Here is a 10,387-nt window from a genome sequence, read left to right on the forward strand (position 1 = left end):
TATGAAGATTGCAGTTGCTCTGCTCTTGGAATGTTGCTTAATATTTTTGTGTCTATGGAGTTGTTTCTCAACAATAAAATGCGTCTGGTCTTCCCAATAGCCAGAGATCTGTCTGTAATGGTAGGGTTATCTAAATGAAGTATTTCACAAAATAAAATTTGTTTTGAGCAAGATTTACACATGATGTATAACTTAAGGATGGTTTTATTCAGCGAGCATACAACTGATTAGATTGTGCTGGAAAGAACACACATACACACATATATGAATGTGATATAGATGTATATAATCATATAACACACATTTATATTTCTCCTGATTCTAATATTCAATTATAAACTTTATTTCGGACTAGACAAGGGACAACATTAAATAAAAAAACATTGTTAACCTCTCTGGAAATGGGGCCGAAAATTATCCATTAATCTGCCCATGACCGTACTACGTCTTTTTCGTCGCGTGGTCTATCTTGCTTGCTATAGGATCTTTGACGTGAAGCGGCAGAAGCAAAGATCATATGATCTTTGGGCAGAAGCGGGCAGGCCGCTGTTAATGGGCCACTGCAGCTAAACCCCCACACTACTAGAAGCACTCAGCACTCACATCATTGACCCCTACCCACCTTCTCAACCACTACTACACTCACTATAAATCCTCATACCCTCACCAGAACTCCTTTTACACTCTTTATTCTCTGTACTTCCTATACACACCCCATATCTACTCTACCACCTATATGATCCCTCTGCCTACTCTGCTCACACACAATACTTCCTTTTGGGGGATTGCACGTAAGGTCATCGGGTCAAAGAGCGTGATGCACGGAGCAGCTCAATCCGTCTGGAGAACATGGCAGCTTCCGGCATACACTATTAACACACGAAACGCGTAGTTTCTTACCTGTTAAAAACCGCCAACTTTTACCTTTTAAGACTAATTAATTTTCAGTTTTAGAGTCAGAGTTATACAGAATGGAAACAGCCCCTTCGGCCCAAATTGTTCATGCAAAACAAAATGCCCCATCTCCACTACTCCCTTAGCCCATAGCCCACTAAACCTTTCCTATCCACGTACTTGACTAAATGTCTTTTAAATGTTGTTAGTCAAACTTGCAGCTAAGTGAAATAAAAGTAAATGTTCAGCAGTCCTCCCACCTTATCACCTTTCACTGCTGCTATTCATTCCTCCCCGACTTCCCCCACAACTTAAAACTAACCTTAAACCTCTTTTTCCCAGTGACAAGCAGTCTTCACCCTGAAATATTAACACATTTTCTCTTTCATAGATTCTGCCTGGTCATCCAAATGTTTCCAGCAATTTCAGTTTTTATTTGCCTAACAAGGGCAGCACAGTGGTGGAGTTGCTGCCTCACAGCACCGGACACCTGGGTTCAATCCTGACCTCGGTGCTATCTGTGTGCAGTTTGCACATTCTTTCTGTGATCACCGGGTGGCGCCGTAAGTGGCAGCCCTGCCAACAGCCTGTCTCGTCCCTTCTTTAGTTGTTTTTAGTCTGTTTTATTTGTATGTTTTAGTGAATCTTTAATACTGTATTATGCGGGGGGTGGGGGTTAGGGGAAACTTTTTTTATCTCTTCCCTCGACGGTAATGCAACTTTTTCCATATCGTATCTCCTTCCACACTGCGGCCTTAACATCGTGGAGCTGGCGGTCCCTTTGTTAGGGATCAACTTCGGGAGCTCCAGCCGCAGGAGCTTCGACCGCCTTGATCGCGGGAGCCTCGATCGCCTCGTTGCGGGGTCTTCGATCGCTGATTGCGGGAGCATCGATTGCCCCGACTGTGGAAAGTTTCGATCGCCCTGATCATGGGAGAAAAGGAGGAAGGAGGTATAAGTTATTTGCCTTCCATCACAGTGGGGAATGTGAGGTCGCTGAAAAACAAGATGGACGTGCTGCCTGTGCTGGTGGGGACTCGGAGGGAGTGCTGTAAGACCACTGATCTCGGTGTTTGCGGGGCATGGCTCCATGACGACATCCTGGAGTCTGGTGCGAGTGTGAACGGCTTTCTGACTGGTCGGGTGGTCAGGGACTGCAGAGAGAGTGACAGTGGTCGATACAACTCTGGTCACATCACAGTGAAGGAGCATGTGTGTGTGTGGCCCGGACATTGAACTGATGGCAGTGGGTCTCCGCTTATGCTCTGTGCCCTGGGGATTCTCACATGCCGCTGTGGTGGCTGTTTATGTTTAATCTTTATGTAGTTTTGTATCTTTTTGCTTTTTTGGTATGACTGTATGGTAAATCAAATTTCACTGTACCTCTGCACACATGACAATAAAGGGACATTGAACTTTTGATTGCAGTTGTTACCAGATGATCCGTTTTTCTCCCACATCCCAAAGACGTTCGGATTTGTATTTAATATGCTCTGTAAATTGCCCATAGTGCGTAGGATAGGATGAGAAAGTGGGATAACATAAAACTGGTGTGACCGTGTGATCAATGGTGGACAGTTTCCATGCTGTTTCTTTTAATCAATGTTAGTCACTCTAGTAGCCAGTAACAATTATTCCAATTTTAATTGCTTTTGGTTTATAATTGTGGTGCTTCACCAACCTATGTCTTAGTTAGTAAGTAAGTAAGTCATTTTTATTTATATAGCACTTTTAAATCAAATCATGTTGAAGCCAAAGTGCTTTACAGAGAAAAAAATTAGAGTCCTTGGTGGAGTTAAGGTAGGCCAGGAATCTTTGATTGAAGAGGTGGATCTTCCGGCGGATGAAGTATAGTTGTGGTCCGTTGCAGGTCTGGGTGAGATCTGCTCTAGATGTCAGCTGATCTACATCGGTGAGACCAAGCGGAGGTTGGGCGATTGTTTCGCCGAACACCTCCGCTCGGTCCACAATAACCAACCTGACCTCCCGGTGGCTCAGCACTTCAACTCCCCCTCCCATTCCGTATACGATCTCTCTGTCCTGGGTCTCGTCCATGGCCAGAGCGAGCAACACCGGAAATTGGAGGAACAGCACCTCGTATTCCGCTTGGGGAGTCTGCTTCCTGGGGGCATGAACATTGAATTCTCCCAATGTTGTTAGTCCTTGCTGTCTCCTCCCCTTCCCCAGCCCTCGGGCTGTCTCCTCCCATCCCTCAGCCCTCGGGCTCCTCTTCCTCCTTTTTCCTTTCTTCGCCCGAAACGTTGACTATTTCCTTCGCTCCATAGATGCTGCTGCACCCACTGAGTTTCTCCAGAATTTTTGTGTACCTAGGAAAGTAAGTTGTAAGGAGGGCATAAGGAGACACCAAAATAATGTAGATAAGTTAGCGGACCAAATCTGGCAGAGTGAGTATACTGCAGAAATATGCAAAATTGTCCATTTTAGCAGGAAAAATAATAAAGATGCACATTCATCAAATTGTGAGATAGCCCTATGATTTGAGAGACAGAGTGATTTGAACATCAAGTGCATGAAGATATGTCAAAGTTTTTTCTTTCTTATGTGGTGAAAGTCAAGTCTGGATGGCATCAGATTTATGGAACACTGGAGGTTGATGGAGGAACAGAGAGCAGTATACAACGCTATGAGAGACATAGGTATGGTTGACAGTTAAAACCCTTTCTTCAGGGTGAGAATGTCAAAGACATGAGGGCATAGATTTAATGTGAGAGGGACAAAGTTTATGTGAGGTGGTAGATTTTTTTAACATAGAAGGTGGTGAGATCCTGGAAGGTGCTGCCAGGTGTGATGGTGGAAGCAGATGTGATAATGGCATTTAAGAGGCTTTTAGATAGGCATGTGGATGCAAAGAATGGAGGAATATGGATCATGTGCAGGCAGTTGAGTAGTTGATCTTGGCATCATGTTCAGCAGACATTGGGCCTATTCCTGAGCTGTACTGTGTGTAGAGTCACTTGCGGCTCTAACTTAGGTTGTATCAAATTTGTTAGTTTGGCATTGCTTACAATTGTAACATGAAAATACTTGAAATACTCAGTAGGTTGGGCAATGTAACAAGGCAGAAACACTTCTTCCTCATTAACAATCAGTACGGGAGCACCTCAAGGTTACATGCTCAGACCCCTGCTCTACTCACTCTATGTGTAGCCGACATAGTGCAAACTCCATCTTCAAGTTCACCGACAAAACCACCATTGTTGGCGGAATTACAGATGGTGATGAGTCAGAGTATAGAAGTGAAATCGACCGATTGACCAAATGGTGCCAGCACAACCCGGCTCTCAATATCAGTAAAACCAATGAACTGGTTGTGGACTTTGGAAGAGGATGAGGACTCACAATCCTGTTTAGATCAACATCAGATGGTGGAGAGAGTCAAAAATTTCAAATTCCTAGGTGTGCATATTTCCGAAGACCCAGCACACTGATGCAATTATAAAGAAAGCACATCAACGCCTCTACTTCCTGAGAAGATTACGGAGATTTAGTATGTCAGATAGGGTTCTCTTGATCTGCTACAGGTGTACAGTCGAGAGCATATGAACTGGTTGCATCATGGCCTGGTTCGGCAACTTGAATAACCAGGATCGAAAAAGATTGCAAAAAGTTGTGAACACTGCCCAGCTCTGACCTCTCCACCATCGAAGGGATTTACCGGAGTCACTGCCTCAAAAAGGCAGTCAGCATCATCAGAGATCCACACCACCCTGGCCATACATTCATTTCACTCCTGCCATCAGGAAAAAGGCACAGGAGCCTGAAAATTGTAATGCCCAGGCAGGGCCGGATTTAGATGAAGAGAGGCCCTAAGCTATTTAACTTGTGAGCCCCCCCCCCCCCCCCCCCCCTCCCAATCCCCCACCCCACGACTAGAGGACCATGACTACCGACAGTGACAGTGTGGCACTTTTAGACCCTACTGTAAGTTGTCATTAAACAGTTCGTTTTAAAATACATATTGGATTCACTGTGGAGCGGGCGATGCCTTACCTGGATCGGCGTTTGAAGCTCTGGAGTGTTGGGCCTGCTGCTTCAACATCATGGAGCTCCCAGCCTCGGGCCACGCTTATTTCAACATCGCAGAGCCCTGGGAACCATTTGCCGAGGGCCGCCAGCGTGAATCTCCGCCCAGCTCGGCCTGTGAACTTCGGGAGCCGCGGTCTCCAGTAGGAAGTGGCTGATTCTTAAGTCCAAGCCGCTGAGAATGTTCTCCCGTTCCGATGTCGGTTGGTGACCCCAAATTTCATTGCACCAATTGGTGCTTGTGACAACAAGTGTCTCTTGAATTGAATGTGGAATATTAAGAAATAAAGAAACTATAAATACACCAAGAGCAAAAATGTTTTTTTCTCGCCTTCTTCATAGCAAAATCATCCAGAAGTTCACCAAGATCTGTTTGTCTAAGTTTATCACTCTCAATGCACAGAATACTCATTGCAGACAACCTCTCTTGAGACATTTTGGACCTCAATTCATTTTAAATTCTTTTGAGTCTTGAAAAAGACCTCTCTCCCGAGCAGTTGGTGACCATTAAGCTAAGAAACAGCTGCAAGATTGCTTCCACATTATGGAAGGCCATCTGAATTGTTTCCTTGTATATTATTTGATAATCGTCTGTATGAGACAGAGAGTGCTCTTCTGTATGCCTTTGGCTTTGTCTCACGTATGAGTGAAAGTGCAAAAGTTCATCAGTAAGTTTCAGGTCAACATCTTCTGGGGATGCTTCCATCAACAGTTCAACACCTTGCTGAATTTTGTGCGTATATGTGACCAGATTAGCAAGAAAGGAAAACTGCTGTGCAACTTCACTGTACACAGTACCTCTTCTTTATAAATTGGTTTCAAGTGCATCTACTATAGGAATAAAGGATTTTATCCTAAACTTATCTCTTGAAGAGAGTTTACCAAAAGCATCAGGACAAGGTGCACTCCCACCATTTCCTTGCCATTTCCTTACTCTTTGTCTCCCTGTGACAGTTCTGTAGTTAACATCTGGCAAGTTGGCCTTTGCTTGTTGCTCAAGCTCATCAAAATCTTCTCCAATTTTGCTTACAAAATCCTGAAGTGAACTGTACAAACTTGCACAAGTTTTCAATAACAGTTTGGATTTCTGAATGGCTTTGTTGACCTTGTGGAAATGATCTAGCAGACGGATCCAAAAATGCAGCATAAACACAAATTCCAGTTCTTCCATTTTCCGCAAAAGATTGTTAGCTTGAAGCCTGGTATCACCCTTCACATTAACATCAGAGTACAAATGACTGAGGGCATCAGTGATAGAGCTGTAACTTTCCAAAATAGCTTCTGTTGCTTTTGCATGTGCCTCCCACCTAGTGTCTGACAAATATTTAGGCACTTTTATCTGAGGTTGCAAAAATGATTTTAGAACTACCCATCTCTTTGTGGAGGATGAAAAGGTATAAATTTCATTGATAATTCCAAAACAGTTCACGGCATCAAGGCAGGAATCAGCAACCGAACTGCCCACCAAATGTAATGAGTGAGCAGCGCATGGAATAAATCTTGCGAATTTGTTTTTTTCGAGGATGTTTTTCCTGCATACCCTTGTACCTACCAGCCATGTTGGCAGCATTGTCATAAGGCTGCCCTCGGAAGAAGAGCTCCAAATCGCGACGAGCGCGGAACTCATTGAGGTGGGGATAGAGGGGGACAAAGGGGAGGCCACTGCTGCGGACAGACCATTTGGTATCTGAGAGGGGGAGATCAGGGGGGATGGAGAACACACGGCAGGGATGGGGGTTGGGACGGAGGAAGGAAGGTGAGTGGACTGGGGCCGAGGCGATGTCTGGTGGGGGGTTGGTGGGTGGTCAGGGTGTGTGTATGAGGACTGTAGTGTGGGTGGGGAAGAGCTGGGGTCACATGGTTTGAGGGGAATGGGGAAGACCCAGTGGAACAGCCACTGAGGTTACCAGGGTTGGGAGGGACAAGCACTAGGACCCAGCGTGGTCAAACTCAGGGGAGTTGGAGTCTGCAGCGTCGAAACTCCAGGCCCGGTGCTGAGTCCAGGCTGCAGGTAAAGGCTGCTGGAGGGTGGTGGAGTGGCGAGGGTCAGCGGGCAAAGCATGGGCGGGAAACCAGCCCCATCAGAGACTGTGAGCAGATTTAACTATAGAAAGGACCATTCCGACTATCGTAGCGGGTGGCTGCTCGTTCCCACCCACCCTTTACCCCGCCCGGAGCCTTATCTCTTCTCCCCTGAAGCAGGCAGGTCGGACACAGTCGGAGCTGGTTCTGACATTATTAAACTTGCAGCCGCACACCGATTCGAACAGTCCTGACTGTTGAAAGGACAAGCCTCAGAAAATACGAATATGTCAAAAGTTTTATACACCTTGGTGGAGCGGTCCGAGGCCCCCCTAGATCTCGAGCCCTTAAGCTTAAGCTTGTCACGCTTATACGTAAATCCAGCCCTGTGCCCAGGTTCAGGAACAGCTTCTTCCCAATAGCCATCAGGCTATTAAACACTGCAACCTCAAATAAGCTCTGAACCACAATAGACTATTATTGTTATTATTGCACTACTATTGTTTGTTTTTTGTTTTTTGCGTGCATGCATGTGTGCGTGTATGTATATATATATATATACACTGAACTTTTCTTTCTTTTGTTTATTATATTGTTTACAATGCACTATGTTTACGTACTCTGTTGTGCTGCAGCAAGTAGGAATTTCATTGTTCTATCTGGGATATGACAATAAAAGATATTGTCTTGACATCTTGGGGAAGAGAAACAGAACTAACATTTCAGGTTGATGATGATCTGATTATTTCCATCATTTTCTTGCCTATTTTCATCTTTCAGCTAAAATAACACCTTGAGAATAGTTTATAATCCATCTGTTTACAAGTATCGCAATCATATCTTTTTCAATTTGTTCATTGTCCATATAGTTTCCTGGTTGATACTTTACTAAAACCATTTACTGCACCAGTAGCTTTCACTCATCTTTTTATCGCCTCTTTATTGTTATAAATGCGATAGAGTAGATGATTACCTTTTCCTAAGGTGTCATCTTGTGGTTCCAAATGAGTCCATTTAGAACTAATAAGCAAGTTCGGTATTCCGACTGCGCATGCCCAGGTCATAGGTCACTAGCTATAAAGTCTTGGCAATGGTGGTGCTGCATTGTGTGCAGGCTTGCGTTTCGTCCATGGTCGGGGTCAGGGTCGGGGTGGGGGCACTCTTGGTGCTGCTGGGCCTTCCCCTCCCCGGTGTCCCGTCCCTGTCCAGAGGTGTCCGGGGTGGCCGTGGGCTGACGGGGCGGCTCCAGACTTGCAGCCGCTGGCTCCAGCTCGGCTCTGCCTGTCCTGCCCTCCACCTCCACCCCCCCTACCCTTAATCTGACACTGAGATCCTGCTGAAGATGGGCAGCCATCGACTGGATGAAGTGGCAGCGGGTACTGTAGGGGCAGAGCGCAGCTTGGCCAGGCCGTGGGCAAACTGGGACTTGTCGCCGTAGCGGTCCATTGGGGAGCAGATTCCTCTGGAGTTGAAGCGGGGTTGGGCTGGAGTTGACGTGGATCTGTGGATTTGATGCTGGCGGTGGGCCTGGTGGGCCTGGTGGGCCTGGTGGGCCTGGGGGCCGGTGTCCCGTCGGTCTGGACGTCTCCTGTACAAAGCTGTGAAGTTTTTCTCGTTGATAAGCATTTTTTTTCTTGAGGGTGGAGGGCATGAAATTAAATGTATGATTTCTATAACTTTCAATAGACTTTAAGGAGTTCTTTGTACTGATTTAAATTGCTTCTTTTTTCTTCACCTGCATTTGGCAGCCAGGCTTCCTCATGGCTGCAGCAGCTACAGCAAGAGGTGCAAGTTCAGCTTTACTTCCCGTTTTTTTTTAACCCCCTCCCGCAAAAAAATCTTCAAAGCATTGACTTTCCATGACATAAAATTTTCCAGCGTCATATCTTGGTACTTTGAATCAGCCATGACAAATAGTAGTTTAAAAAAAGACTAAAGATCGGACCAAAAGTATACTCACTGTATCTATTGCGCTGAGATCTATTTACCGTTATAGCTTACGACCTTTGACAAATCCCATGATTCCTTGCGTTTTTCGGAATACTGAACTCGCTTATACTGAACCAAAAATAATAGACCCTCAATTTTAAAGAGCGAATCTCTACAGAAATATTACAACATTAGGTGAGTATTCACTATTTCAGTCATTGGGAGGCTAGCTTGGACTATAGACACACAAAGCTGGAGTAATTCAGAGGGCCAGGTAGCATTTCCGTAGAGAAGGAATGGGTGACGTTTTGGGTCGAGATCCTTCTTCAGACCGGTAGGGATAAAGGAACCAAGAGATATAGATGATGATGTAGATAGATAAAGAACAATAAATGAAAGATATGCAAAAAAGTAACAATGATAAAGGAAACAGGCCATTGTTAGCTGTTTGTGGGTGAAACCGAGTAGCTTGTGCGACCTGGGTGCGGGAGAGATAGAGAGAGAGGGAATGCCGGGGAAATCAATATTCATACCACTGGGCTGTAAACTGCACAAGCAAAATATGAGATGATGTTCCTCCAATGTGCATTTAGCCTCACTGTGACAATGGAGGAGATCTAGGACAGATCCTGTGTGGGAATGGGAAGGAGAATTAAAGTGTTTACAACTGGGAGATCAGGTAGGTTCAGGCGGACTGAGAAAAGGTGTTCAGCGAAACAATCCCCCGTCTATGTTCGGTCTCGCCGGTGTATAAGAGTCCACATCTTGAACAATGGATCAGTAGATGAGTGTGGAGGAGGTGCAAGTGAACTTCTGCCTAACCTGAAAGGACTGTCGGGGTCCTTGGACAGAGTCAAGGGAGGAGTTACAGGGTGTTGCATCTTCTGCAGTTGCAGGGGAAGGTACCTGGGGAGGGGGTAGTTTGGGTGGGAAGGGATGAGTTAGCCAGGGAGTTGTGGAGGGAACGATCTCTGCGGAAAGCGTATGGGGTGGAGATGGGAAGTGACTAGGGTTGAGATCCCATTGGAGGTGGCGAAAATTTCAGAAGATCAGTTCCTTCCTACACATTTCTCTACATCATCATCTATATATCTTGTTTCCTTTATTCCTAACCAGTCTGAAGAAGAGTCCCAACCAGAAACGTCACCCATTGCTTCTCCCCAGAGATGCTGCCTGTACCGCTGAGTTACTCCAGCCTTTTGTGTCTATCTTCCGTTTAAACCAGCATCTGCAGTTCCTTCCTGTACATTAACTTGGGTTATGCTGGGTTATACTGAATGTGTATGGAATTAATACTTCAATAATTCAGAATGAGGACAGGAGCAGTACCTCATCAGTATAGGTACAGCAACACTCCTCAACTCAGGCTGCTGGTTGTGAACAGAAGAGATGTCTGCCCATTCTGGGAAGTTATCTGCAGAACAGATGAGCGCAGTCTCTTTGAAGCATTGCCTGTTTTTGCAGCATTGTTGATTTCAGCTGTTCTATTCAGGATATA

Source organism: Leucoraja erinacea, chromosome 11 (genome assembly GCF_028641065.1).
Source record: "Leucoraja erinacea ecotype New England chromosome 11, Leri_hhj_1, whole genome shotgun sequence".
Classification (NCBI taxonomy): Eukaryota; Metazoa; Chordata; class Chondrichthyes; order Rajiformes; family Rajidae; genus Leucoraja; species Leucoraja erinaceus.